The sequence below is a fragment of the Dasypus novemcinctus genome, chromosome 22 (genome assembly GCF_030445035.2).
Source record: "Dasypus novemcinctus isolate mDasNov1 chromosome 22, mDasNov1.1.hap2, whole genome shotgun sequence".
NCBI classification, from domain to species: domain Eukaryota; kingdom Metazoa; phylum Chordata; class Mammalia; order Cingulata; family Dasypodidae; genus Dasypus; species Dasypus novemcinctus.
In genome coordinates, this window is record NC_080694.1 from 19,686,515 (window position 1) to 19,710,849 (window position 24,335).

Here is a 24,335-nt window from a genome sequence, read left to right on the forward strand (position 1 = left end):
AGGGTCCCCGGCCGGGTGGGACCGACATGGCCTCGTAGGAGAAGGTGGACGCGGGCGGCCTGGGGGACGAGGAGATGGCCTCCGCCACGCTGCGGGGCAAGCCCCGGCCGCCGCCCATCTCGGCGCTGTCCGCCTTCAGCTACGTCCCGCCACGGCGCCTGGACCCCAAGGAGCGCAGCTACTTCTCCCGCCAGGCCCGGGTGAGGCGGGACGGGCGGCACCGCGCGGCGGGGGTGAGGCGGGGCTGGGGGCAGGGGTCCCCTGCCAGGGAGGGGCTGGGGCGGGGCTGTGCCACCCGGAGCGGGGACTGGAGACCCAGCGGTACCGCGTGGAAGGGGTCTGGGGGCCAAGGAGGGCGTGGGGGTGGGCCCGGGTGGGGGATGCTTCTGTGGGGGTGGGAGCAGGACATCATAGTGGGAAAGGGCTACTGGGAAGGTCGAGTGGCGGGGGGGGGGGGGGGGGGGGGGGGAGTGCTCACCAGGGAGGAAGACTCCAGGGAGCGCACGGGGCTGGAGGGGGCAGAGGGCAGAGGCTGCTCTCCGGGTTCTGTGGGACGGTCACCTGGACCCCGAAAGAGCAGAGCTTCTAGTACTGAGAGACACAGATGCACCCGTCCCCGCTGGAGCCGGAGGGGCCTCGCGGCCGCGGACAATCTAGAAAGGGCGCCCCGAGGCTATCCAGTGTGCAGGGTGCAGCCCCCTGAGCAGTATGTGCGGTGGTTCCCGGGGCAGTGAATAAGCAGACAGGTGGACGTTCCTGGGCCCCGGGAACCTTCAGGCTGCCTTCCTTCTCACCAGGGAGAACCAGGAATAGGTCTGCATCGTCTGGGCCGGCCCCTCTGGGAAGATGTGATTGGTGGGAAGAGCGCGAGGGTCTGAGCAGCCGAAGCCCCCAAGAGAGGGCGGAAGGAAGGAAGAGAAGGGTGTTCACAGTTGTCCAGGTCACCCATTCCTTTCTTTTCAACATGGTTTCTGTCCGTCCCCAGGGCGTTCCTCAGGGCATCTGATTAGATAAAAGCCTTGGTTGGGGACCCTCAGCCTTGCGGACAGCTGGGCACCTGGGCTATCCCTCAGCCCTCCTGGAGGGATAGGGCTGCCAGAAGAAGGACACCTCACTTTTCTCAGGCTGCTGTCACAAGTGCCATGAACTAGGTGGCTAAAAACACCAGGAACCGCTCTCTCAGCCCTGCAGGCTGAAGCCGCAAATGCGTGGGCCCTGCTGGTGGGTCAATCCTGGCCTCTGGGGCGCCTCTTCCTTAGCCAGCAAGCCTTGGGTTTTCATTGTCTCTTCAGGCACCTTATGGCCTGCTCTGTCTCTCTTCCCATGGCACCCCCCTCTTCTGTCTGTGCCCACACCCCCCTTCTAAAGACACCAGCCATCCTGGACTAAGGGTCCACCCACTGCAGTCAGCCTCATTCAATTTAAATGATTCTGCTTGCAATAACGCTTTTGCAAAAAGTTCGTGTTCCCAGGTACCCAGGATTAGGACTTCAAGGTATCTTTTTGGGGTACACAGCTCAACCCATAACGTGGAACACAGATTCCCTTGGAAAGGAAGTTAATGGTGTATAAAATAATCCCACAAAATGCCTCCTTCCTCTTTTCCTAGCCACCCACAATTAGTGGTGCCCAAATAAGTCCCCAGTTCTGGTCAACTCTCGCTGGAGTACTGGTGGGAGGCCTCTTGAGTCTCATGAGCTTCACTTCACACACAGAAGTGTAGTTTCCAGTTGAAGCAACCATGGCCCTCAGCCTGCCCCCCGGGATGTCTCTTGAATCTGAGGTACCCCTTTGCCTGGCTTCTAGTGTGTGGAAGGACTGGATGGAGGAAGGGGACTTCCGGGGCCATCTGACAAGGTACCTGTCTCTGCTGGCCATTAAAACAGGAGGGGGGTGAAACAGAAGGGATCCCGACCTTCTCCCAACACACACCTCATCTGTTTTCTTCCTGTGAGCAATAGCTTTTGAACAAATGTAAATAGTTTCACTTATTAAGTGGGGTTTACATTTTGAGTCTACGGTACCTATGATACTACCAGTGACTTGATGGCCATCGTGAGATAATAGTAAAAAAGCCAGGACTCTTTGTGTGTGAAGTTGTTCAATGCTTCTTTATTGAGAGAATATAAAATTCATCTGGATTTTCAGAATAACAAAGAGAGTTCATGCTACACCATTTTGTTTGTACCTTTGAGGAGTCCCTTTCCACAGCACCCTAAGGTGGACTGTAGACTGCTTCTCGATGGGGTGCCACTGATGGAAGGTACCACTGAGGACTGCACAGTGGGGCTTGTGGCTTCTGAAGCCCAAATGGGGTGGAAAAGCAGAGCAGAACCCCTGCACCCTGTGGGCCATGCCCAAGAGGGAGAAGGGCAGAGTGAGCCTGAAGACTCAGTGTCTCCTTCCTGAATTTGGCAGTCTGATAAGTGGCCCCACCTTCCAGCGCTGACTGAACAAGGGCTGGAGAGGGGACTCGAGGTAGGAAGTGACCTGGGCTCTGCCCCTTGGAGGGAAATCAGGAATGAGACATAAGCATGCCTTTCTATATGACAGGGTTGGCAAACTAAGACCTGGCCCCTGTCTGTTTTGACAAAGTTTTATTAGAACACAGCCACACCCATTCATTTCTCTATCATCTCTGTCTAGGATGTTGGGGTTGAGTGATAGTGACAGAGCCCTCAGGGCCAGGAGAGTTCCCACCTGGCCCTCCACAGACAAAGTCGCTGACTCCTGCTCTAATGCTTTACTGCCCCCTAGAATATGGGAATTGTCTTTAGAATACTTTCATTCAAATGGGATTTTGTATTTAAAGCATTTCAGGGCAGTTTTGATTAGCTGAGGTTACAGGCAAATTCAAGTCCTGGAGCTTTGTACATGCCAAAAGGAAATGATGCAACCGAAATAAATATGAATTAAAATCTAAAGAAAAGAGCCTTAAAAGCAACAAGAACAGCAAAAGGCATTTCAAAGTCTATTTGAACCAATGTTCACACCATAATATTGGGATTATGGTATCTGATCAGCTCCAGGGCTCCAGGAGCAGTTCCTCTGACCTTGGGATCATTGGTCATAAAGAGGGTGAATTCTGTACTACAGGTTTGCTGAAGGACCAAACTGCCCCAAAATTCACTGCAAGTTATTTCAGGCCCTACCAAAGCTGATCAAATTACTTCCTAAGTCAATTTCCTTGGAGCACGGTTAACAGTAGTCAGTGTGTTGGTTAGCAGCCCTGGGTGAGGAGCCCCAAGTGGAAGTATCAGCTCTATGGTGACTAGCGGTGGAGCCTTCACAAGTCACAGCCTCTCTGTCTCACTTTGGCATTCTAGGACAGATCAAACAGAACTGACCTAATGGACCACTTATGAGAATGAATGTAATTAGCATGCATACAGTGGCTCACAATAAGCCCTGGGTCAGTGGAGCTCTAATTACTGTTTTGTTTTAATTTTTTAATTTTTTAATTATCTTTTTTTAAAGTTAATAGATCACACAAAACATTACATTAAAAAACATAAGAGGTTCCCATATACCCCACTCCCCACCACCCACCCCAATCATTTTTTAGTTATATTTTTTGAAGATACATAGATCACAAAAAATGTTACATTCAAAAAATATACGAGGTTCCCATATATCCCCACCCCCCTCACTCCACACCTCCCACATCAACGACCTCTTTCATTAGTGTGGCACATTCATTGTGTTTGGTGAATACATTTTGGAGCACTGCTGCACCCCATAGACTAATTAGTTTTGGCTAGTGATGGTCAGTGCCCTTTGCTAAGGATTGCATCCACAGGGCCAAGCCTTTCCTTCCTGATCTGGTCATTGTCAGAGATGCACATGCTAGAACCTTCAACCTGGGGGCTTAAATGAGTGGTTCTGGGGCATTGTTAGACCAGCCCTGACAAACTGAGACAGTGGCTAAAAGTAAAGATAGACTTCCCATGCCAAGGGGTGTGTGTGTGTCTGTCTGTCTGTCTGTCTGTCTGTGTGTTTATGTGGCAGGTAGGCTCTTCTCAGTCCAGTCTCAGGAGCCCAGCTGGAGGGAGGGCCACCACTCAGGCTGTTGTCTTTTCAGTGTGAAGTCTCTGGAGCTGCTGGCCATGGGTGCTTACGTGCTTCTGCCTGAAGAGTCGCACATGGCTCCTTGGTCACATGCAAGCACTTAACAGAGGAGCAGGGATGGTTACTTCTGTGGGTAGCCAGGAGTGGAGGAGAATTGACTATTGGTGCCCTCTACTACTCAGCTGATCCTGAAGAGCCCTCTGGGGTTGGGTCTCTGGCTCCACTTTCCACTGCTGGGAAACCCTTGCTTCTCCTACCAAGTGCCCTTTCTCAGCCAGCAGCTCTACCTGCAGGAGGAAGATCTCCTCTGCTGTCACCTCTCCTTCCTACCCCCAGCCCCACCGACCTCAGCAACCCTCCTTCTGTGTCGCCCTCCACTTTGTTCACACCTCAGCTGTTTCCTGAGGGAAAACTGATGGTAGACAGCAAGGGCCAAACCAGTATCAGGAAACACTGAATTTCAACAATACTCAAAACACAAAAGAGCCAAATGAACATCCAGAGAGAAAGGTAAATAGGGTTTGTTTTGCTTTGTGTTTTAAAAGCAACACCCTGTGTGAAACAAGAAATCTCTTGAGAATGGTAATAATGAAATACCAATAAACCCAGAAGCTCCATTGTGTGGTAGCATCTAAATCTGGATCAGTTTTATTAATGACATTCTGCTTCAATCCATAAAGTAGTGAAAGAAAAAAAAGAAGAAAGAAGAAAAATTGATGAAACAAATCAAGGAAAAGCAGATTATTCAGTTTGATTAGTTGTTGGAAATGGATAGCCATGTTACTAACCTAGGCTGGCTGGTGATGAATAATTATTTTCTTTATTTTTCTGTGATTGAAAAATTCATTTTGTTCTGCAAAAGTTCTGAGTATATGAAATCCCCACAAAGAAAAGCTGTCTAAGATTCTGATAACATCCACCAACATTGCTAAGGAAGATTATTCTGAGCTATGATAGGCTTGGGAGGCAGGCATTGCTGCTTACTCATCCTTACTTTAAAGAGAGTTTTAGGACTGATTAGAAGGAGAAGAAATGGGCATTTTTCTGTCATGTTGCGTATCAAACTCTATTATGCTGGTTTTCTCCAACTTAGGGAACAAAATAAAGTGCCATTTGCTCTCACATTCAGTGTAGGGTGATTGCATGTTCTGTTCTTGAGTTCATTCCTACCCTTTAGGATCTTCCTCTCAGAATAAGATCCTTAGGGACTTACTCAGTTCACAAGGGTCAGAGGAAAGCACAAGTGGGCCTTTTCCATGAGGCTCTTCCCTTTCCCTGTTCCCCTGCTGTTAGCGCTGCCCTCTGCTGGCTGACCTGCTGCCCTATCCCCTTTGGCACCAGGCTTTCAGGTGTGAGAGAGGAAGGTGCCTCCCACCTCTCCACCAGGTGTCTGGAGGCCTGGTCTATGTGTTGGACCCTGTGGCTCTTCTCCAGCCACACATGTGTTTCACTGGTGGGCTGGTCAGGAGGAACTTAAGCCACAGAATGACCAGGAGCCCAGCTTCCTTGAAAGTCCTTAATTTACTGGGCATATGGAGGTGGTGTGAGTGATGGGGAGCATGTTATCTTTCTTTCTTGCCAGCTGGCCTCAAGTGGGCTGGGCAGTAACTCTGAACCTCAGAGGGGAGGGTCTGGATTCCAGAACTTTCCCTGACAGGAGACCAAGTTCCTCCTTTGGAGAATTGACCTTCCATCATCCCAGGAGAGTGGGTGGGGTGTTTGGGCTTCCTTGGGTTCCTGAAGGGCCTTCTGGTCTAGGGGCTTACCTACAAAGTTTCCTTCAAGAGGACATAACACTGCCAGCAAGAGGTGACTCTTGGCCAATCAACATCCTATGTTATGTATGTTAAAGTTAATGTGATCTCTCCATGGTGTATTATATATTTTAAAGTGTTGGATTTTATTTGATTTAATTCAAATATCTTTAATTTTTATATAGTGTAGCCATTGATATTGTTTATGAATTCCAAACATAGATATTGGATTATGTTTGTAAACTGGTCTCTTCCTGTGGGCATAATAGATTATATTAACTTCAGAGGTTTCACTTTTACTTTATTAAATTATGATCAGGGGTTCAAATGGCCCATATCAGTAGGACATTGAGTCTTCACTCCCTTGGTGGGCAGGTACTCACTGAGAAAAAGACATGGCAAAGAAATAGTTAGAGTTTTGATGCTGGAACCTGGGGAAGTAAACACACAGGAGAAGAACACAGAGGAATAGAGATGGCTCCATAGACCTGGCAGAGGCCTGGGGAGAGAACCTGATGGTCTACAGCTGACCTTGTGGAGACACCAGAGCAGCCAAGCCCATAAAGAAACAAGCCCCAGACAGAGAGACAAGCTTTATGCCAGCCTACAGCTAAGACCAGAAGAAGCTGGGACCATGGAGTCTGAAGAAGGCTGAATCCTCACAGAGACCAGCAGCGTTCTTGCTCCAACATGTGGCAACAGACTTTGGTGAGGAAAGTAACTTACACTTTATGGCCTTGTGACTGTAAGCTTCTACCCAAAATAAACCCCCTTTGTCAATGCCAACATATTTCTGCTACTTTGCGTCAGTACCCCTTTTGTTGACTAATACATATAGTCAAAGTGGTTGTTATTTTCTTTGTGATTTCTCCCCATTGCTTTGATGATTAGAAAGCCCTTAGAGCTGTTTTTTCACTTACCTTTTAAAACCCATCCAGAATTTTCTTTTGTCTACAATGAAGTGGGAAGATACAAGTTTATTTTTAACCCAAAGAGCTATCCAATTTTCACAGTACCAAACCCTGAAAACTTTATCACTGGCCATGGTTTGGGCTTCTTGTTAACCTAGGAGTGTAGGAGCCATACTGGAGGTGATGCTTTCCACAGAAGTGAAGGTCACAGTGGACCAGGGCACCCTGTGCCCACACCAGAAGTGGACAAGCTTGAGGGCCACAGTGGGAGGAAGCTCAGGTGTGGTGGGCTTGTTCTGGCCAGTCGTGGTGTGGGAGCAGGAGCCCTGAGCCCATGCTGGGAGGTTTTCTGTCCTTCCCATCCTGTAAAGTGACTTGGAGCACAGGCACACCAGGATTTCCAGCAGCTGTTTGACAAGTTCTTTAGTATGGCACCCCTGGAATTCTCAAGAACTTTAAGACAATATTAAGGATTGCCTTGTTGGCCTTAGCAGTGTGGCTGTGGACAACAACCAGGCTGACTTATCCTCAAACCTCTCCCAGAATAACCAGGTGTCTTGCACAGGATGGAAGGTGTGTGAAGGGTTTGTAGAGGCTCAATTGAAGCTGCTTTCATCCAGTCTGAGTTCCTGGAGTCAGTGAGCTTGGGGGTTCCTGGGATTTCCATCATACTCTGTATATGTGCTGCATTCTCTTCACTGTACTTTCTGTCTTGTGCTTTGCTGTTGGTAGAAATGCTTCCTAGTGTTACCACCCAGAGGAAAAAAGTAATGCAAAAACAAACTTAGGCAACCTGGCATTAGGTTCTAGACCTGATACTCCCCAAATCCAGTAAGACCAAGTGTCTGAGTTCACTGTTGGGAGGATCTAAGCAGTCAGATTGATATACATGGCTAACCAGGGGAGGATTAAAGAACAACTAGCATGTGCATTTCTTCATCTTTTATTAGATAATGAGGCAGATGTACTCTCCCTTTAAGGACAAGCTGGGAGGAACAAATGGAGATATTAAAAGATGATAGGTGATGGGTGGGGCAAGATGGCATCTGAGTGAATGTACTTCATAATTGCTCCTGCAAAAGACCGGCTGAGTAGGGTTGGAATCTTGCTGCAGTGGGTTGTTTTGGGGACTTGCAAGGCAGGAGGTGTTTGGACATCGATTTGGAGAGACTGCAATAGAAATCATGCTTGCTAAAGGTAGAATTGTAGGTTTCTAGCACTGATGTCAGAAGTGGAGAGGTGGGACTCTTCCCCCTAAGGCGTTCCCTGAACTGTCAGTAGTGTGGTGGCATTCCCAAGCCCTGTGTTCCCCAGAAGCATGGTCCCCAGATCCATGACCCCTAAGCCACCACAGCTGACGTTCCACAGACCCACATACCCCAAGTCTGCAATATCCCAGACTTCCCACTCCCAAATCCAGCACTCCCTGTGGTAAGGGAATACACTAGCCCTTCAGTTTTGGACTGACTCTGTGACTTGGAGGGTTTGTTGGAAGGTGCAGAGGGGCCAAGTGAGTGCGGGTTCAATTTTCAGGTCCCGTGCCCCCCATTTTTTTTTTTTTTTTGAGCTTGGAGGAGCATACCAGCTGGCTTGGGGAAAGCTGGGGAAGAAAGAAGAGGTGAATCTGCTTAGAAAGCCCAATTTACCTAAAAGTGCTGGGATAGAAAACTTGGTCTGGGAGAAGGTTGAGTCAGAAAATCAACTAGCCCTCCTGTAGCACACCTAAGGGAGATGGACTGTAAGATGTGTTTTGAAAACTTCCATTAGCATATTTGGGTTTCCTGGTGAGGTGTGGGCACTCTGTCTTTGGAAATTAAGACATTTTTTTTTCTCTGGTGATTTGTTTAACCAAGGCCCACTTGAATCTCCTACTGGACACCTCAAACAGCTTCACTGCTGCCCTCGGAGGGAAGTGAGAAAGGGAGAAAGGGGGAAGGTCAGAATCCTAAGCATTTTATTTAAATGCAAAAAGGATTCCTTGCTTGAAACTTTGGTCTTTTTTATTGGTTTATTTTCTCGTTTTTTCCTTCCTCTTTATACCCCCACAGCCCTTTCCTCCTCCTCCCCTTCCTCCTCCTCCTCTTCTTCTTCTTCATCTTCCTGTTTTTCTTGCTTGCATTTCTACCCCCCATTTTCCCCCTTCACCCCCTTTTTTCCCTTTCTCTTCTTTTTTTATATTAGGTATGGCAGGAATTGATTCACATTTGCTGTGTTTCCTCATCCTCGATTTCCTCTTTTCTGTGTGTACTGACTTTGGCCTCCAATGCTAACCCCTTTCCTCTACATCTTTTTATCCTCCATCATTTAGTGTTTCTCTTACATTCCACTGCTCTTAATTTAGCCCTCAATTTTTATTTCTAATATCTTTCTGCTGTTTTGTCTTTTATTCACTCTCTATATTATTGTCCTTTCCTTTCTCTTTCCCACTTTCCTGACCACACTGCTCTTTTAATTCATACTATATTCCTCACCATATTCAGTTTACTGTCTCATTATACATACTCCATTTTTCTTACTGTTCTAACTCTACACAGCTTACATGAGTCTAATACCCATTCTCCTAGATCTTACAAGGTTCTTCTGCTAACATTTACTATCAATACTACTATTCTACTTTTTTCTTTTCTTACTTGTTTTGCTTTCAATTGCCCTAATATTTTCCTTCAAGTGAACTGAGCCAACAGCAAGGAAATAGAATAAGAAGTACAAAATGGCAAAGAGAAGACTTAACATGTATGCAAGAACAACAACTAATTATCCCTGAGACTAGACAAAGAAGTTAATCAAACTAGCAAGATAAAATGATGACCAGAGAGCAAAAAAAAAAACTACAAAACAAACCAATAATCAGGAAAACATGACCCAATCCAATGAACAAACTAAAAAATAGGAAGAAGAGTAGAATATCTAACAAGTAATTAAAGCTCTCAAAACATTTAATAGGGGCCAATTTAATGAGGTGAAAGAAGAAATAAGAATAGGAAGAAAAGACTTGGGGAGCATACAGAAGAAATTGCAATCATGCAAAAAAAAAAAAAAGACAACAGATTTGATGGGGAGTAACAGCACAATCCAAGAAATCAAAAACACACTCTCAGCAAATAACAGCACATTTTATGAGGGAGAGGAACTAATGATGTGGAAGACAGTACATCTGAAATCAAACAGATAGTAGAATTGATAGATAAAAAGAGGGAAAAAATTCAACAGGGACTTTGGGACCAGAATGACAATGCAAAATGTGAAAACATAGGCATTATAGGCATCCCAGAAAAAGAAGAGAAGGGAAAGGGAACAGAAAGGGTGTTGGAGGAAACAATGGATAAAAACTTCCCAAACCTATTGAAGGAGATGAACGTTCACATCCAGGAAGCACAATGCACCCTAAATAGCATAAATCCCAACAGGCCTACCCAAAGGCATATACCTGTCAAATTATCCAATGCTCAAGACAAAGAGAAAATTCTAAAAGTAGCAAGAGAAAATAACCACACACACAAAGGAGGCTTCATAAGATTGAGTGCTGATTTCTCATCTGAAACCATGGAGGCAAGAAGGCAGTGGTATGACATGCATTATAGGCATCCCAGAAAAAGAAGAGAAGGAAAAGGGAACAGAAGGGGTGTTGGAGGAAATAATGGCTGAAAACTTCCCAAACTTATTGAGGGAGATGAGCGTCCACATCCAGGAAGCACAATGCACCCTAAATAGCATAAATCCCAACAGGCCTACCCAAAGACATATACTTGTCAAATTATCCAATGCTCAAGACAAAGAGAAAATTTTAAAGGCAGCAAGAGAAAAGAGAACCATCACATACAAAGTAGACTTCATAAGGTTAAGTGCTGATTTCTCATCTGAAACCAAGGAGGCAAGAAGGAAGTGGTATGACAAAGTCAAGATACTAAAAGAAAAAAAAAAATTCCTAAGAAGAATATTCTATACAGCTAAACTAACAAAAAATATGGTAGAAAGTTCAAATATTCACAGATAAACAGAAATTAATAGAGTATGCCAACAAGAATCCTGCCCTTCAAGAAATACTAAAGGGAGTTCTATAGGAGGAAAGAAAAACACAGGAGAGACAGTTGGAGGAGAGTGTAAGAACAGCTAAAAAGACAAAAAAAGTAAAAAACCAAACAAAATATAACAAACACAAATCCAAAGAAAATATGGCTAATATAAATAATTCCTTGAAAGTGATAAAACTGAATGTCAATGGATTAAACTCACCTGTCAAGAGACTCAGACTGGAAGATTGGATAAGAAAGTATGATGCATATATATGTTGTCTACATGAAAAACATCTTAGACCCAGGGATTCAAGGAGGTTGAAAGTGAATGGCTGGAAAACAATCTTATAGGCAAATAATAACCAAAAAAAGGGCAGGAGTAACTATGTTAATATCATACAAAATAGACTTTAAATGCAAAAAAATTATGAGAGACAAATATGGACACTACGTATTAGTGAAAGGGATAATCATTCAAAAAGAAAGAACAGTTATAAACATTTATGCTTCTAACAAGGGTGCCTCCGAATATGTGAGGCAAACACTGGAGAAACTAAGGGAAGGAATAGATGTCTCTACAATTATAGTGGGGGACTAATACGCCACTATCACCTTTGGACAGAACATCTCAAAGAGAATCAGTAAAGAAACAAAGACTTTGAACAACATATTAGAGGAACTGAACCTAATAAACATATACAGAACGTTATACCCAAATAAAGCAGAATATACATTCTTCCCAAGCACACATGGATCATTCTCCAGGACAGACCACAGGCTAGGTTGCAGAGGAAGTCTCAATGAATTCAGAAAGTTTGAAATCATACAAAATAATTTCTCTGACTGCAGAGGAATGAAGCAGGAAATCTGCAATAGTCAGAGACCCAGATGTGGCAACAAGATATGGAAGTTAAATAACACACTTTTAGAAAAACAGTGGGTCAAGGAGGAAATCTCAAAGAGAAATCAATAACTGCCTTGAAACAAATGAAAATGATAACACACATATCAACACTTATGGGATGCAGCAAAAGTAGTACTGAGAAGGCAATTTATAGTCATAAATTAACACATGATAAAAGAAAACTAAAATTGAAGAACTAACTGCACAGTCAGAGGAATTATTAAAAAACAACAACAAACTAAACCCAAAGAAAGATGAAAGAAATAACAAAGAGCACAACTAAATGAAAAAAAAATAAGAAAGCACTTGAAAAAAATAAACAAAACCAAGAGCCAGTTCAATAAGATTGACAATAAAATTGTCAATAAAATTGACAAACCCTTAGCTGGACTAACAAAGAAAAAAAGAGAAAAGAGGCAAATACAGAAAGTAAGAAATGAGAAAGGGGATATCACCACCGACCCACAGAAAAAAAGCCTATCGTAAGAGGATACTTTGAAAAACTGTATTCCAACAAGAGGGACAATTTAGAGAAAATAGACAAATTCCAAGAAACACATAAGCAACCTACATTGATGAAAGAAGAAATAAAAAATCTCAACAAACCAGTCACAAGTAAATTATAGTATCAGTCATTTAAAACCTCCCAACTAAGAATAGCCCTTGGCCAGATGATTTCACAGGTGAATTCTACCAAACTTTCCATAAAGAACTAACACCAATCTTGCTGAAACTTCCAAAAAATTGAAACCAAAGAACATTGCATAACTCATACTATGATGCCAACATTACCCTAATACCAAAGCCAAACAAAGACACCACAGGAAAGGAAAATTACAGACCAATCTCTCTAATGAACATAGATGTGGAAATCCTCAACAAAATACTTACTAATCATATTCAACAGCACATTAAATTAATTATACACCATGACCAGGTGGAATTCATTCCTGGTATGCAAGGATGGTTCAACATAAGAAAATACATTAATGTAAAAACCACATAAACAGATTGAAGGAAAAAATCACATGATCATATCTATAGATGCAGAAAAAGCATTTCACAAAATACTGCACTATTTCTTAATAAAAACACTGCAAAAGATTGGAGTAGAGGGAAGCTTTCTGGACATGATAAAAGATATATATGAAAAACCCCCAGTTAACATGATTTACAATTTTGGAATCTGAAAATCTTTCCTCCATGATGAGGAACAAGACAAGGATGCCCATTATTACCCCTTCTATTTAATATTTTGTTAGAAGTACTTGCCTGAGCATTGAGGCAAGAACCAGACATAAAAGGCATTCAAATTGGAAAGAAAGAAGTCAAAATTTCACTATTTGCAGATGATCTGATCCTATACATAGAAATTCCAAAGAAGTCTACAACAAAGCTTCTAGAACATAAAAAAGAGTTCAATAACGTTACAGGTTATAAGATCAATGCGCAAAAATCAGTAGCATGTCTGTACACCAATAATGGAAAATCTGAGGAGGCAATCAAGAAAAAAAATACCATTTACAATCGTAAATTAAAAAATCAAATACCTAGGAATAAATTTAACTAAAGATATAAAAAAATTTATATGCAGAAAACTACACAACACTGTTTAAGGAAATCAAAGAAGACTTAAATAAATAGAAGAATACTCCCTGTTCATGGATAGGAAGGCTAATTATTATGATGTCTATCCTACCAAAACTGATCTACACATTCAATGCAATCCCAATAAACATCAACACAGCATTCTTTAGTGAACTAGAAAAACTAGCTATGAAATTTATTTGGAAAGTAAAGAGGCCACGAATATCCAAAGACATATTGAAAAAGAAAAATGAAATTGGAGGAATCATACTACCTGACTCCAAAACATAACACACTAGTAAAAACATCATTGTATTGGCACAAGGAGAGACACACTGATCAATGGAACCAATTTGAATGTTCTCATATAGAGCCTTATAGATACAGTCATATGATATTCACAAGGCCACCAAACCCACTGAAAGAGGATTACCAACTCATGCCTTATACAAAAATCAACTCAAGATGGATCAAAGACCTAAATATAAGAGCCAAGACCATAAGGACCTTAGAAAGCAATGTAGAGAAACATCTACAGGATCTTGTAATAGGAAATGTATTCATGAACTTCACACCCAAAACACGAGCAGCAAAAGAACAAATAGATAAATGAGACTTCTTCAAAATTAAAGCCTTTTGTACCTCAAAGGACTTTGTCAAGAAAATGAAAAGAGAGCCTACCCAATGGGAAAAAATATTTGGTAACCATATATCTGATAGGAGACTAATATCCTTCAAATATAAAGAACTCCTATATCTCAAAAATAAAAAGACAACCCACCCATCTTAAAAAGTGGCAAGACTTAAACAGACACTTCTCCAAATAAGAAATACAAATGGCTAAAAACCACATGAAAAATACTCAGAATCACTAGATGTTAGGGAAATGCAAATCAAAATTACAGTGAGATACCATCTTACTCCCATGAGACTGGCAGCTATCAAAAACACAGAAGACTACAAGTGTGGGAGAGGATGTGGAGAAATGGAAACACTCAGCCATTGCTGGTGGAAATGCAGAAGGATCCAGCCATTCTGGAGGACAGTTTGGCGGTTTCTCAAAAAACTAGCTATAGTTTTACCATATGACTCAGAAATTCCACTGCTGGGTATATACCCAGTAGAACTGAAAATGAGGACACAAACTGATATATGCACACCAATGTTCATAGCAGCATTGTTCACTATTGCCAAAAGTTGGAATCAACTCAAATGCCCATCAACAAATGAATGGATAAATAAAATGTGGTATAGACATGCAATGGAATACTACTCAGCTTTAAGAACAAATACACTACAAACACACGTGATAACATGGATGAATCTTGAGAATCTTATGTTGAGTGAAGCAACCCAAGCATTGAAGGACAAATACTACATGACCTCAATGATATGAAATAAGTAAACCAAGCTGCCTCAGAGAGCTAGAGACTGGATGATAGGCCTAAAGGAAATTGGGGGGTAGAGGAAGGATGTAAGCTGACACCTACATGGGTGAAATCTATGATAAGGTGGAGGTATTTGTAAAAATAAGAGTTAAAATGGGGCATAGTGTTACCTTTGGGTGGGGCTTTGTGTGCTTGAGGCAGGCTAGGGATGGGAGGATGGGTAATATTGCCCAAGAAATTGGGGGGAGAGTGGGACAACACATGAACATAGGAGATTGTCAGTTATTTTGGTTGAGAGTATAATGCTGAGAAAACTTTTTCAAAATATAATAAGGAAGGTTACCTCTTTAAGATGCTTAAAGGGGAGTATCTGATGCAGGACAGGCTTTGGGGGAGTGTGTGAGTGCTCATTCTGCCATAGTGGGTTATATCATTGGATAGAGACACATATAATGAGAGAGAAGGTATACCCACATCCTGGGGGGACTGATGCCCTCAAATAGAGGGAATTGTATCTCTCAAGAGAAATGGTGGTTCCCAGGGCACTAGGGCAGTTGAGCATGTCAAGCCCTCCACACTATTGCAAGTATTTCTGAACATGGTCCTTCAAGCAGTGAAGGTTGACTGTCACTGTGGACCCTGAGGGGAGGGGAAAGAGATATTGAATAGATGGAATCAATGTAACTGTGTGGGCAATAGAAGTGTTCCACTAGATTACACAAGGATGGGTATAAGACATGTTAAATTACACCAAAAATGTATAGGGGCTGATAGGCTAAAATGTAAATTGTAAAGTAAAACATAAGATAACTAAAAATTTAGAAAATTGTATAGTCTAAAATATAAACCACAATGTGAACCGAAATGTTACCTTGTTTGAAAGCTATTGTTTTAGTATCTGTACATCAGTTTCAGTAAATATAGTATGAACATGTAAAAAAAAATTATTGCTGTGGAAGGGAAAAGGGTTCTCTGTTGGATATGTTGGAGTACTGTATATTGTATATATGAATTACTGTACTCTCAAACTTTTGTGAAGACAAGCTTATAATTAGGGAAAAAAAGAAAAAAACATAGACACGAGAAAAAGACAGAAGAAGTTGCCTTGACAATTTGCATACAAGGCAACACTTATTGCAGTGATGGAAGACAAAGCATCAAAAACAAAGCTTTAGCTGGGTTTGGGGAATGGGAGGAAGAGATGAGATGTGGAGGCGTTTTCGGGACGTGGAGTTGTCCTGGATAGTGCTTCACGGACAATTACGGGACATTGTAGATCCCCCCAGGGCCAACTGGATGGAGCGGGGGAGAGTGTGGGCTATGATGTGGACCATTGACTACGGGGTGCAGTGATGTTCAGAGATGTATTTACTGGGTGCAATGGATGTTTCACGATGATGGGAGAGAGTGTTGCTGTGGGGAGAATGGGGGTGGGGGCGGTGGGGTTGATTGGGACCTCGTATTTTTTTAATGTAATTCGTAAAAATAAATAATTTTAATTAAAAAAAAAGCTTTTGCATTTTTAAATTTTTTTATTCCCCAATTTATTTTTACCTTAATTTTTCTAAATTAACATGTATTCTATATCTAACCTTTAAACTCATCACTATATTCCATTTTACTATTAATGGAACCTGGCAATATATTGGGCTTCATTTCTGAAGAAGTTTTGGATCACAGAGAGGCTCAACAATGGCAGGGGAGGAATACTGGTGTGGGATGTTATGGACAGGGGACACACGGTTGGAAGGGAGTTCTACAGGGCATATATCCAGGGTACATAAAAATGTTTGAATATTTTCATAGTGGTTACAATTAAAAACAACTGAGGGAGTGCTGAGTTCCTAGCCAGGGGAGCCCTATCACAGTCCCTAAAGGAACAGCAACAATCCCCCAAGTACAACAGCAAAGACCAAAAAAGAAGGAAGGTCCAACAATAAGCCCTTGATACTAATGACTATGCTTGTGAGCCTGTGCACCTGAAATAAGAACAAGGTCTAGAACTCCACGGTGCCTAGGAGTTACCTTCTGAGAGCCTCTGTGTTGCTGAAATGTGGCCAGTCTCAAAGCCAAACTCAGAATGTAAATGTGTTGCCTTCCCCCCAGCGTGAGACATGACTCCTGGGGATGAGCCTCCCTGGCACCGAAGGATTACTACCAAGTACCAGCTAATGATGTAAAAAGAAAATGACCTTAAATAAAAGGGTCAACTCGGATCAACAGAATATCTCAGTCTACATATAATACCAGGTGTTAAAAATGCTTTTGACATGAATAAAAGGGGGAAGTGGAAAGGACAAATGACTTTATATGGCTGTGAGTCTCCAAAAAGAGCCAGGAGGTTATCAGAGGGGTTGCCCTTATGCACTCCTCAGCAGAGTCCCAGAGACAGATAAAGTAGATACAACCCCAGGTGTTGGTTCTTCTGAGGGCTACAGAGATCCGTAGGTTCTATGGTAATGGCAGATGGAGTTCAGTGCCATGTCAGTTGGCCCTACTTTGGAATTTGTGTTTCTGTTTGATGGAGCTGGACTCAGATGTGATCTTTGTCTACAAGCCTCTCCTGTTACTTTTACCAGTCTGTAGTTGGTGCTAGGTTTTAGTGTATAACCTGGGGACCTGACTCTCTGGACTGACCATCTGATAGCCAGGCCCTGAGCCTCAACAGACTTGCAACCCCTACACTCTGGTTTATTGGACTTACCCCACTCAGGTAACATGGAGGTGAAGAAGGTCAACCACCACACCAGGGAGCCAAGAGTGCCTACAACTGAAAGCAGGAGAACTGCATCCAGCATCCATGTGGAATCTAAGCCCTCTCGATATAGATGTGCAGTGGACACAATCATTCTAAGGTACAAAGGATGGCGGAATAGAGTATGGATTAGATTGTACTTACTGATATTCTATTCATGAACTATTGTGATTAGTAATCAAAGAAAATGTGGCATTGGTGTGGAGAAAGTGGCCATGATGGCAGCTGGGGGTAGGGAGTGGGAGGAGATGAGATGTGGGGGCATTTTTGGGACTTGGAATTGTCCTGGATGGTGCTGCAGGGACAGTTACCAGACATTGTATGTCCTCCCATGGCCCACTAGGTGGAATGTGGGAGAGTGTGGTCTATGATGTGGACCATTGCCCATGAGGTGCAGCAGTGCTCAGAGATGCATTCACCAAATGCAATGAATGTCTCATGATGATGGAGGATATTGTTGTTATGGGGGGAGGAGTGGGGTGAGGGGAGTGGGGGGTATATGGGGACCTCATTTCCCTAATGTATAATTTTAAAAATTAAGACAAAATAGAAAAAAGAAAAAAATGATAATTTTTATAAATTTTTTTTAAGGTTTTGCCTTTCTTCACCTAATAGGTGTTGTCCTGTATATATAGTGGCAAGGCAATCTCTTCCATTTCTTCCTCAGTGTCTCACCTTTTTTATTTTTCATTATGTCTTCAAAATTTTAAGGTCACAGTAAAGTCGTACACAGAATATAGGTATCTCCCATGTACCCAACATCCTCCCTTTTCCTCACCAATGGTGTTTTTACATGTGAATGTTACATTTGCTACAACTCATGTACAAATATCAAAACATAACTACCAACCATGTTAGACCATACACTTTTATAAATTTTTGTTGAAATTTATCATGGCCTGTATCCATCATTGCAAGATCATACAGAACACTTCCATTGACCACCAATTACCCCCTCTTCCATCTATTCTATCTTTCTCTCTCCCTCTCCTTGGGGCCCACATTGGCAACCAAGCTTCACTGTTTGAAGGACAAGATTCATAGATACTTGCAACAATGCTGAGGGTTTGACACACTGGTCTGTCCTTTCCCATTAGGAGGCACCCTTGCTCTTGAGAGACACCCTCCTCTCTATTCGACAACACTGATGTGTCCTCTCCATTATCGGTGTACAATTCCTGCTCATTGTATTGGTCTACACCCATGAATATAACACCCTGGGTCAGATGGTCCATGGAATTGTGGGTATGTTGGGGGTGGAAAAGGTGAACACGGGGGATTGGTGGGTACGTGGTTGAAAGAATAATATTGAGAAAACACTTTAGACAATATAATACGGAAGGGTTACTGGTTTAGGATATTGGATGGTGGACATCTGGCACAAGGTGCACCAGGGGCAGGCTTCTAGAGAGTGTGTGAGTGCTCATTTTTTAGCTTTTTAAAACTTGAACAGTTTGTGAGGAAACACAGTACCTTTGTCTTCTCTTCATTCCCAGAATGTATTTTAGGATTTGCCATATAGTATTGCTGAATAAATATTGTTGAATGACTGAGAAACCGAATGGTTGTGTGTGTTGAACAGATATTGCTAATTATGGGGGAGAAAGGAGAAGCAGTGAGACAAGAGGAAATTCTCTTGTGAGTGGGTGTCTCCATTCATGACAGCCAACTCCAGAGGAGAAAAATTGGAAATAAGATAGTTTAGTGTATTCAGAATCTTTCTACAAAAATAGCAAGAGGAAAATCACTATGGGAAACCTGACAATACTCGAGCCCACTGCTTGATAGGGGTGACCTCCTCCTGAAAGGTAGGTGTCCACAGGGATAAGAGATGAACATGGAGCTCCAAAGCTGTCACAAGGGACAAAACTGGAACAAACTTGCATTGTGCTTTCCTTTCTTATCTCCAGAGAAATAATTATCTCAGGGAGTATTGAGACAAAAGAATACTTCATTAATGTGTTTCATGGGAATGGAATCCCTACTTGTTCAGATACTCTATGTGCTTCTCCTTCACTATATCAAAGAAATATAATTTGTCTTCTATAGATCTCATGACTCATTCCATCTCACTTCTCTTCTTGGGAGCAGAGCCTCCAACTTCTTTCATCATTCAAGGAAGAACCTGCATTGATGAACTTAGACCCTGCCTTGATAACTTCAGAGTGAGTTACAGAATCATCACAGGTACTGGGGGAATATATTTTTGGCTCCATGGACACCTTTTATTGGTAGAAGCTTTAAGGAAATCAACAGATTACGATTATAGAGAAAGCTTAAAACACAAAGTCTGTCTTATTAAAAAGCCTGAGTGGAAATAGCAGATAAACTAAGATAGATTTTTTTCCAATCTGTCTCCTCTGATCTCTCACTCGTGGGTCTTCCCTTTCTCAGAAGCATTGTTTCCTTGTTTCACTCATTCTTCTTTCTCTACAATTTTAGAAATCATCTGTTTAACTGCATTCATTTATTTTTTTTTCTTTTAGTCATTCAATATACGTGGCTCTGGAATTCTGGTGAAGTGGATCAAAAATTAAAGACTCATCCTGTGGAGGTTAGTGAAGGCATCACAAGGGAGATTTTAATTGTAATAAGACTTGAAGGAGGATTTAGAGTAATTTCAGGAGGAAAAAAGGATAGAAGTACACCAAGAAGAAATGACATGAACACAAATATGGAGTCAATATAATCATAAGTTGTGGTGAGGTTTTAAAAATAGTTCTTTTTTGAAAAGAAATCAACTTTATTGGTACATATTAATAAAGCATACAATTCCTCTGATGCGTAAAATTCGTTGTATTTGCCATAATGACATAAGTGTGCATTCATTACTTCAGTCATTATTAGAGTATTTTCACTGAGAGGTAAAGGTTTTCCTTGTATGTTTTTATAAATGGGCTATAAGATTTTTTAAGCAAAATTTTTTATGGTCTTCTTTTTTAAAGATACATAGATCACACTAAATTTTACATTAAAAAATATGAGGTTCCCATATACCCCACTCCCCAAATACCCAATCCTCACACTTTAACAACCTCTTTCATCAGTTGGCACATTCCTTTTATTTGATGAATACATTTTGGAGCATTGCTACGAAGCTTAGATTATAGTTTACATGATAGTTTACACTCTCTCCCAGTCCGTCCAGTGTGTTATGGTAGGATATATAATATCCTGCATCTGTTCCTGTGATATCATTCAGGACAACTCCAAGTCCCAAAAAAGCAACCATATCACAGCCTGTTCTTCCCTCTCCCTGCACTCAACAACTCCAATGGTCACTGTCTCTTAAACAGGGACACAATTTCTTCCACTGCTAGAGTCACAATAAGTCTATAGTAGAATACCATTGAATCCACTCTAATTCTTATTTTATTCCTCTATCCTGAGGATCTTGGGATGGTGATGACCACTCCACCTCTAAATTGAGAGGGGCCTTAGATCCCTCATGTCTGATGAATGGAACTCTGCTTGCAATTGTGGACTCTCTCTGTTCCCTGGTGTGGTGGTTGACCAACATTTTGTTTGCTTTCAGATTTGGAGATTACAAATATAGCTGCTGTAAACATTCATGTGTGGACTTTTGTGTGGACTCCAATTTTCATATCACATATATGTATACCTAAAAACAAAACTGCTGGATTGTATGGTAAGACAATGTTTAGTTTTACAAGAAACTGCTAAACTGTCTTCTGGCAGAACCATTTTGTATTCTCACTAGCAGAGAATGAAAGATGTATTGCTCCACATACTCAACAGCAATTGGTATTCGCAGTTTTAAGTTTTTATCTCTTCTAATAAGCATGTGATCATATATCATTATGGTCATAGTCTTCCAATTCCCTAATGACAAATGATGTTTAATTTTTAAAAGATTTTAATCTTTTATTTATTTATTCATTTATTTATTTAAATTTTTAAAATTTTAAAGTAGATTTAGATTACATAAATGTTACATAACATGTAGATTACATAACATATAGAGGGGCCACATATGCCCCACCTCTTCTCCCTCCCACTCTTTCCCATAGTAACATCTTTCATTAGTATAGTACATTTGCTACAATTGATGAACACATAAAGAAACAATGCTACTAACCGTGGACTATAGTTTATATTGTAGTTAACAGCCTTTCCTGCACAATTTTAGGTAATGACAAAACACATACGGCCTGTATCCATCATTGTAAGGTCATGCAGAACAATCCCAATGTCCTGAAAATGCCCTGATATTACACCTATTCTGCCTGCTCCCTCCTCTCAGAATCTCTGGTGGCCGTGGCCTTTATATCAATGATAAACATTCTTCCATTGCTAGAATAATAAATCTATAATAGAAAAATAATAAGTCTACTTTAGTCCATTGTTGATTCCCCAATCTTGAGGATTTTGTGACGGTGATGCCCACTGTTTCTAATTGAGAGCAGGCTTAGATCCCTTGGGGTATTTGGGTGGAACTGTTGCTTAGAGTTGCAGACATTCTTTGCTCCTTGGGATAGGTGTTGTTCATTATCATCTCCTTATTTGTTGTGCTGCATAGGTCCAATGAACTGGAGAGTAAGAGTTGAAACTCTGCTTACATTAAAGGTTCAACTGGCACATGAACAGACCAAAAATATAAGGCTCTGACTCATGTATTTAACAAGGATAGTGCCAATGCATGGCTTTATGTAAATAACATGTAGAGAAGAGCCACATGTTGGGAATCTACAAATGAGTCTAACTCTTTTATATTGGGGAACATAAATTCAAAAGTAAGTCCTACTGACAGGGTGCCAAATTCCTGAGAGTCTCTGCACTATTTGTAGTGTCTAGATATCTCTAGAACCATCAGGATCCCTGCTGTATGAGGCACTGTTTACTATAACAGTTAGTGAGATTCTGCTGAGACCAGCATAAGCATAACCTCTGGAATGACCTCCAAACTCACTTTGAAATCTCTTAGTCATAAAATCTCATCTGCACTGAATATTTCCCCTTTTTAGTCAAGGTCTTTGCTAGATGCATTGCTAGTTGGCAATTCATAGTAATACCTAGGTGCCAGTGAAGTTGAATTTCTTTTTATATTTTGTGTTTTGTACTTTTATTTTGAATTTCTTCCTAGGTTAGGATTCTGTTCATACCTTTTGCAGATTTTTAAATTCAGCATTTGCTTTCTTATTTTGTAGTGTTAATATTAATTTCTACATTTGTATACAAATCATTTATCAGATGTTTTGTGTTTTTCCAAATCTGTATGTTTTCTTACAACCCCTTATCAATGTCTTTCACAGAGCAGATATTTTACATTTGAATAAAAACTGACTTATAAATTTTAATCTCTCATGAAACATGCTTCCATTGCTATATCTAAAAACTCATTTCCATCCTATGGGTCCTTTGATTTTCTTCACATTTCACTCTAGCACTTTTGCAATGCATTTTACTTTGAAGTGGTATGATTCATTTTGATTTAATTTTTGTGAAATGAATTCAATCAGTGTTAAGTACCTTTTTTGTTTGGCATGAGTGCATCCTGTTGTTACCAGATTCTAAGTTCTTGGCTATGCTGCAGAGGTGAATTTCTAGAGCACGCCAGGTGAGTTAGGCCAGTAATTTATTCAGGTAAGGAGGGAAGACAATTGGGAGAAAATAACAGAGCAGGGTCCCAGGTAGTGAGGAAGGGGCTGAAAAGGGATGAAGAGGGCTAATTTACAAGCTACAATTTCCCATTATAGATTATAAATCCCTAGGGTAACGTGCATGGCCACATGGCAGAGGAAAAATGATGAAAGCGACATGCAGAGGGCAAGACACACCTTAGGCAAAAAGCTAGGCAAGAGCAAGCTCAAGCCTCACGGTTTGCTTTTAAACTGCTAATTATTCCACCACTTTGCTAATGGCAGGGGAGGGGGTTTCAGTTGTTTGCTCTTTGGATTGATTACCCTGCCCATCAATTCTTTAGTGAGGACCCAATGATAAAGTTCCCAGGTAACATCCGAGCTTTTCCATATTCTCAGGAAGGAGTCTTTGTTCTGGGTAGCAGAATCCTAGGGGTGAGATTCCTCCAGCAGCCATCATTAGGGGGTTTTGATGTCCATGTGGCCTCTGTCAGGTTCCAGATCCATCTATTCCCTATCTTACTAGCCTGCTTCACTACTGTTCCAACACCACTTCTTGAAAATATCGTACTTTCTACACTGAATTACCCTAGTCCTCTCTGAAACATCAGTGGAACCCATTTGTGTGGGATCATTTGTCCATTTCACCAAAAGGAATTTTTTAAATTATTGTGTTTTTATAATAACTGTTACAACCAAATAACATGGTTCCTACAACTTTGTTCTTCTTTTCTGTTTTGTCACAGGGTACAAAGAAAACTGGTCATAATGTTTGCTGCTTAAAATAAAGTCTGAGAGAATTTATCATAGAAATTATTGCCTTAGCAAACTGTATTCCATTATGGCCAAGAGTTTCTAGGCATCACAACTATCAAAGAGAAGCAGGAACATATGTTTTCCCTGACATTTTCAGAAAAGGGTACTAGATCTCTATAAAATCCATAAAAATATTAACTTAATGTAATTACAATACAAACAGTACCATTTATTATATTTTTCTGATTACGGCTTGAGGCTAAATTGCATTGTTTTGAATATCTCCTCCAGGAAATTTATCATCCACATGGAAACAGAAAACCAAACATATGTTTTAAAATTCATCCTCCTGGGACTCTCAGAAGATACAGAGGTGCAGTCCCTCCTCTTTGGGATGTTCCTGTCCATGTACCTGGTCACCTTCACTGGCAACCTGCTCATCATCCTGGCTGTCATCTTGGACTCCCATCTCCACACACCCATGTACTTCTTCCTCTCCAACCTGTCTTTTACTGATATCTGTTTCACCTCCACAACAGTACCAAAGATGCTGCTGAACATCCACACAGGCAACAAGATCATAACTTTTGAAAACTGTC

The 24,335-nt window shown here is 41.5% G+C and overlaps 1 long non-coding RNA gene across 4 annotated transcripts; it reads left to right on the forward strand.

Moving 5' to 3' along the window:
* LOC131275199 (uncharacterized) lies at positions 1-24,335 on the forward strand. 4 transcript variants are annotated; one of them, XR_009182606.2, is made up of 6 exons: positions 1-200; positions 17,339-17,480; positions 19,430-19,567; positions 19,867-19,934; positions 20,916-21,029; positions 24,028-24,335. It is a non-coding gene; the product is annotated as an uncharacterized lncRNA (long non-coding RNA). The 4 variants fall into 4 exon arrangements; XR_009182609.2 differs by having other exon boundaries at positions 19,430-19,545; XR_009182608.2 differs by lacking the exon at positions 24,028-24,335 and adding an exon at positions 23,727-23,953.